A 7,473-nucleotide genomic window follows, 5' to 3' on the forward strand; every position below is an offset into this window, starting at 1 on the left:
AGCGAAGAGCTTCCGTCTACTGCCGCCAGCGCACTTCGTGGCGCCACTGCTCCTTATCAGCCTGTCCAGCCTCGATTACACTGGGCAGCCCTCTTCGCTGCACGTCGTGTTGGCACTAGCTAGGCGTTAACTTCAAATGTGATTCCTTTGAATTTTTTCTTACGTTTATATACACTTAAATAGTTTAGTTACATCAAACTAATTTTATTTTTTGTTCCATTATACCTCAATTTGTTATTAAACCATCAAAGACCAACAACATTCAGCGATGGAGGAATGGACAGCGAGTAGTGAAAAAAAAAAAAACACTGGACCACATATTGATGTCTATATAACTTGGGGCTCTCTTATAGCTACTCGTCTGTGATTACACTCTTTGCAAACAATCTCACCTAATGTAATCACGCTAACTCATAAACTCACCGCACGCACTTCTCCAAAAATTTAATCTCAAAATTAATGCTATTTCGTTGCTCGCTTTCCATTTCTCGTGCTAATTAGTAGTTAAATTTGTGAATAAACATCTGATCTAATAGTTTAAAATTCATACAATTTTATTTGTTTTATTAACTAAAATACGATTAAAAAAACGCGACCCAGTCTTTCAGTACTCGCCAGAGATGTGTAAAATCTAACTCAGACAAGGAGCAAATTCATGTGTTCTCACGTTGCAAATATACTAATGATACGAAACTCTGACACGAAATTTAACGTAGAAGTCTTTAAAATAAGCGTGATGAATATACGAAAATGGTGTTTTATACTACATTTCTTGACGTGATTCACCCGTTGTTCCGCACCCGCCGCTAGAATTCACTATCGGAGCAGCTACGTGGACTATTGATTAACTCGAATTGTAAAGTGAAATGTTAAACTATATAATGAAAAGACTCCTATAAAATAAAATTACTTGAAAAAATACTAACCCCTAGCTTTGGACCTGATTTTCGGCAAGGAATTCAACTAAAATATGATTGTTAAAATTCACTCAGCAGTTAATACTACAAAGTTTACCTCTGGCTTTGCGAACCTTGGTTCGCGCGATCCACCACAGATGGCAGCACCGTGGTTACATATTTCTGTCCCATCCACGAAATTAAGCTGGGTTTACGATTGATTTCCTTAAGAATGATAACTTAACATCGAGCACACGATTAAGTCAAAACTACATTTTCCAGTTTATGATTGACATAGAAGTCGTTAATTCTAACCAATCACAGCACAAAACACATGGTCGGCCATTGTTCGAAACGGAGAAGCAGGTTTCAAATAGGTTAATGACGAATGGGATATCTATTTTTCGAAATGGATGATGATTACAAATGACAAATATACGAATTCTAACCCAAAATACTGCCTCGCTCGGTCCAATAATAAAACATAAACTTCCGGTTGAAAGGTTCCGGTTTGTTGTGATTGGTCGCTTCCCTTAAGTCTTAACGAAAAATATAAAATATAACCATTTCTGTTAAGTCTTAAGTCATCATATGGTTCGCACACGACCCGTCAATATTCACACACGACAATCATAAACCATTCCACTAGTTTTACATAGAGTAAGTACAAGACTAAGTTTTAAGTCTTGATTCTTAATTTTCAATCGTAAACCCACCTTTACTCCTACCAAATGCCGTATATCGAGAGCTAAGATGTTACACATAAAAATACATAAACAAACTATGGGAAATGGCAGTACGTATTATATAAAAGTTGGTCCTGAAAATGGAGTCTGAGTGAGGGGCATGTTCCTGGGATGATACATATTTGATTGTGACATAACAGCTGTAATCTTGGATTACCTTAACCTTGACTTTGACCTTAGAAATTGCAAACACTCAAAAAATATTGAATAGGTAAATATTTTCCAAAATTGAACCAAAATTTGCCAAATTTGAACCATGATTCGCCACAATGACTCAAATTTCCTGTTCTGAGTAAAAAATTATACACTATAATATTTTTAATAAATTTTAAAAATTATGTTTTTAAAAGCAATTTCCAATTAAAAATCATAAATTCAAAAAGGGTTTTTGCCTTTAAAAGAACAAAATATCTCCAAAAAAACTTTTGTTCCTCATTTACCAGCTTCCAATAAAAATCTGAAGAAGACATTTGGCCTTGAAATTGACCCTGAGCCCTGTTGCAATCTTGGACATCACAGACACCATTTTATTTTTCTTGAATCTTTATCCATAGTGGATGCCATAACATTCCAACTCCTTGGATTCCACCATTTGATTTTCTAGAATTTTCTGCCATTTTTATTTATAACACTATTTTCACCATTTTGAAAATCCGTAATTTTTACCCAAAAAACTCCAAGAATTAAAAATTTATAAAAATATAATTTATAATAATTGTAATACCTTCTTAATAAAAGAAGCATTTGCGTAATGAACCTTGGAGTCCTTGGTCCGAAACCCGAAGAAGGCAAAAATAATTGATCATTCCCCATGGTGGCTACTGGATGACAGACCTCCTCAACTAATGTCAACCACTACACCAACTAATGTGGCATAGTGACGGCCATATTGCATCCGCTAGACCGCTATTTGTTTTCACCAGCTAGAGTTAGCTGTCGGCATATTGGTTTATGTTTTTAATCGCTAGAGTGAAATAGTGGCTATTCAACAGAACTGCCTGCCATTTTTAATTATGACATAACATACACCATTTGGTTTTCTAGAACTTTCCACAATTTTTAATTCCACCATTTTGAATCGTGATGTCACATCAACCATTTGAATTTCTAAAACTTTCTGCCATTTTGATTAATGATGTCACATCCACTATTTTGTTTTCTAGACCTTTCCGCCATATTGAATTCCGCCATTTTATATTACAATGTCACATCAGCCATGTTGTTTTCTAGAACCTTCCATCATCTTGGATTCCGAAATTTTCAAATACGTCACATCCGCCATAATGAAAAGCTGTAATTAGTACTATCCGAAAAAATCTGATTTTTTTAAAAATTAATTAAATTCAATTTTATTTAAATTTAAGTCAAAAATGCAGTTACATCTTGGAGCTTAGAGTCCTCGGTTTTAACCTGAATATGGCAAAAAATAATCCTTCCCAATGGTGGCTGCTGACAGACTGGCCCCCCACCTACACTTATTTGGAAATTATTTTATTCTTCTCCCTCCCATGCACACCTCTCAAATTTTTTTTTCTCTCGCAAATTTCTTCACCCTCTCCACTTGTTATGTTTCCTTGCAATTCTCATTACCTCTCCCCCTTGCCATTTCCCAATTCATACCTTATTACCTGCCGACTCCACTATCACCTCGCCCATCTTTTACGCCATAAATACAAACCGCTGGCCCTGGAGCGTATTTCGGAAGGGCACATGGAGCAAGAGAGGCATTTGCCCTCAGCCAATCAGAGAAGCTAGTGACATCATCCAAGCCACACTCCAAGCCACACAAGAGTGCGTGCATAGAGTAAATAAAGTACTAGTACAGAGTGGACACTCAATGCTATTGCAGTTCTACGTTTTTTTTATTCATAAATGCGCTAGTTGCTATACAAAAACGCAAACTTGACAAACATTAAAACGAAGTTGCAATGGCTTAAAACCGAGATACAGTACCTTCTGGAGTAAGACTTACGTTTCAAATTATAAGTAAATTTTAATTTAAATACAACATTGATCCTATAAAGTACAATTTGCCGTTAATATCTATGCTTAAAACAATAGGTAAATTTGCAGCTTCAACTGAATGTTGGCAAGCTTGTGACTTGTTTCGTGCATGCATTAATATTTATAAAAATATTGATTTTATTTTTTTTCCCCTTATAAGCAAATCATTTAACTAAATATCGGTAAACGTAACATATAATTATTTAGGAGAGCAATATTTTTAAAACAATAAGTAAATTTCTTACCTTCGGGACAGTGTTTGACTTAACCTCATTTCGGTTAAAAATGTTTTCTTTACGTAGCATAACATTTGTTAAAATGCATAACATGTAACATATTTTCGGGTTATAATAAATCGCTGCCTTTTTTTATGTCCAAGAAATAATTTCTGTTCTAGTAGAATCACGTTGATTGAAGTTAAGGTTAGGATTTTCGTAGGTACCTACCGAATTGCATTACAAATCGCAAACAAAATGCATAAAAAAACGTGCAGAAGTATATAATCATTAACACAGGCAATGTGTATTTCTGGCAAATTTAACTACCTATGATGTACAATTTTTCCACAAAAACTGAAATGAAGCTTGACGTCGTCCCAAGTGCTCCTCCGGCTCGCTGAGGCCATTATTGCCCGTCGCTGCTTCAGGCTTGCGTGTGCGCCGGCGCCCGTGCGCAAAAGTGTAACAGGTTTTGTTTATGTAATTATGTAAGGGTGTGAATATCTATTTGTCTTGTTGTGTTGATATTGTGTTGAGTTCAAAACGGATAAAATGTGTTTCCCGGGCGACTGAGTCGCGTCTCCCCGCCTGTGACCATGTGGCTCCACGCACTCGCACACGAAGGAAAGAGGGGAGATTCATGTGCACGCGGCAAGGGGGGAGGCCGCTGAGACGTCGCGGAGCGTGGGTGGAGTCAGTCGCCGAAGTGGCATGAGAGAGCGCGGTCGCGAAGGTCACGTCACCGTCAGTCGTTCGCGTCGTCAGTTACGTCACCGTCAATCACGTCACCGGGAGTCACGTCACCGTCGTTCGCGTCGGCAGTTACGTCAGTCTTTCATGTCATCGTCAATCGCGTCACTGCCAGTCACGTCACCGTCATCCACGCCACTGTCAGTCGCGTCACTGTCGTGTCACCGCCAGTCAGGTCACTGGTAGTGTCGTGTCGCGCTCAAGGTGCGTGGAGCCGGGCCTCGCCCTGATGGACTGTCACAGAGGGGAGCCGTGACAGCCCATGTACAGTGTGACGTGTGCATTAAACACACCTTAACGTCAAAACTCTTTTATTCCACCTAAGTTAGGGTAGTTCCCTTGCCACGTGGCACGTACCCTCTCTACCGGAGCAGCTGGGCAGCGACTCCGAACCACGGGAACGGCCCTAACGTCGTCAAAATGGCGCCCAACTAGTGTGGCTGACCATGAGCTTTTACATAGAAACGGACATGAAAAGTGCGGATTTTCAAAACTTTCGGGAGCCGCGAGAATGCTGCAGGGAGTCGAGCGTGGACAAGAGCGGCGCGGGAGCGGAAGCCGACGCGCCAAAATGGTGTGAGATTGCGCCGTCAAGCGATAAGAGCGCGTCACACAGGTATCTGGTTTCATTCGGCCGCGCGAGTGAGTTCGCTCTTCCCCCTTTTCCCCTTCAAGGGATCGCGCCGGATGAGCGCAGGCGAATTGCGCCCTTCGGGTCGAGCGGGAGCCGAGTCCAGCCGAGCGACGACGAGTACAGCCGAGTCGGACCATTCAAGATCACCGCGCCGCCGGGTCAACTTCCGCGGGACGAAGAGCGTGCGGAAACGGGACCTCCGTCAGTGGAGGGGGGGAGGCGGGCCATGCCTGTCTGTTCCCCGCCACTTGACGTCCCGGTCCGCCGCACGGGCCGGTCAGCCGCGCATGTCGCGGAATGCTACACACCTGTGCGCGTGAATATGGACGGGGTCTGCCAGGTGTGTCATAAGCCACACGGAGAGGGCAGCTTGCGAGGGGAGGGCGCTACACTATGGTGCTCATGTACCCCTAAGGAAAAGACTGTAAAAAAGGAAATATATAACCATGGCACAGAGCGGGCCGCGATAAGGGAGCGCGTGACGTGCGCGATGGTAGGCTGTCCCGGGCGACCAGGCGAGACGGCGCAGTGCTATGTGTGCGGCACTGTCAGACACCGGATTTGCACGACTGCACGCGAATTCGCTAATTTCAGGGACGGACTATTTCTATGCGCAGCCTGTAACGACGGTGTGCGGCGCCATGGGGAGGCACAACCGGAACCGGTACCGCGAAATGCAAGCGTGGCGGTGTCACTACCTGTATTCACGGGGCGAGCACATGAAGATCCGCATGCATTTCTGCAAGCATGCTGGGACAGACTATCAAGACACGCGGTGCCCGAGGACGAGTTCACGGACAGAGTTAGTGGACAGCTCCGGGACAGTGCCCAAGCCTGGTGGGCGATGGCAGGCGAATACCGGATGTCTTGGACCGAATTCGTTACCCGGTTCGAATCCCGTTTTGATGACGCGCGTTCCCGTGCCAGCTGTCGGTACCAGCTGTACTGTCAAACACAGCGGGCCGGGGAAAGCGTGGAAGGCTTTATTTATCAAAAGCTACGCCTCCACCGACGTCTGACGACAAGCGGCTCAGTCGCCGAGATACTGCCAGTGATTGTGGAGCTACTGTCACCGGAATTAAGACCTTTCATGCGTAACGCCGCGGGAAGAAGCGTGGACGATTTCCTAGCCATGGCGAGAGAAACAGAGAGAGACATCCAGGCCATACAGAGTGCAACGGAGACCATGATGCCGTGGAGGCCCAACCCCACCCCGGCGGTGCTGTCACCAGAAGATGCTGGAGCGATGGTGCGGTACACTGGCCCGCCAGCACCGCCGGACAGATCCGCCCAGTCGCCGGGGTCGCGGGGACGCAACCTTGAGCCACAGGGCCAGTCGAGGCTGACCTGGCGGCAGGCCGACCGAGGGGAGCGACGCGGAGGCCCGACAGCCCGCGAAGAGCGGCCTCCCCGCTGCAGGTACTGTCCAACAGAAATGTACCACTGGCACAGTGAATGCCCCGTCAAGGCCGCCGGAGAAGGGGGAAACGGAGGTGACACAACACCATCGGGAAACGCCTAGGTGAGGGCGATGAGACAGCTGGGCCCCGCTCTCCGAAACTCCAACCAGCCACACCGCCCCGCCCACCTGACGTCGGCGGGGGCGGTCCGCGCCGGCCCGACGGGCCGTGCCCCGAGTCTTCGGCGAGCTATGCCGCTCGCCCCACATCGTCGGCGTCCCCGCCAGCAGCTGCGGGCGCCAGTGAGCTACCGCCCCGCCCACCTGACGTCGGCGGGGGCGGTCCGCGCCGGCCCGACGGGCCGTGCCCCGAGTCTTCGGCGAGCTATGCCGCTCGCCCCACATCGTCGGCGTCCCCGCCAGCAGCTGCGGGCGCCAGTGAGCTACCGCCCCGCCCACCTGACGTCGGCGGGGGCGGTCCGCGCCGGCCCGACGGGCCGTGCCCCGAGTCATCGGCGAGCTATGCCGCTCGCCCCATGTCGTCGGCGTCCCCGCCAGCAGCTGCGGGCGCCAGTGAGCTACCGCCCCGCCCACCTGACGTCGGCGGGGGCGGTCCGCGCCGGCCCGACGGGCCGTGCCCCGAGTCTTCGGCGAGCTATGCCGCTCGCCCCACATCGTCGGCGTCCCCGCCAGCAGCTGCGGGCGCCAGTGAGCTACCGCCCCGCCCACCTGACGTCGGCGGGGGCGGTCCGCGCCGGCCCGACGGGCCGTGCCCCGAGTCTTCGGCGAGCTATGCCGCTCGCCCCACATCGTCGGCGTCCCCGCC

Source organism: Bacillus rossius, chromosome 2, assembly GCF_032445375.1.
Source record: "Bacillus rossius redtenbacheri isolate Brsri chromosome 2, Brsri_v3, whole genome shotgun sequence".
NCBI lineage: Eukaryota > Metazoa > Arthropoda > Insecta > Phasmatodea > Bacillidae > Bacillus > Bacillus rossius.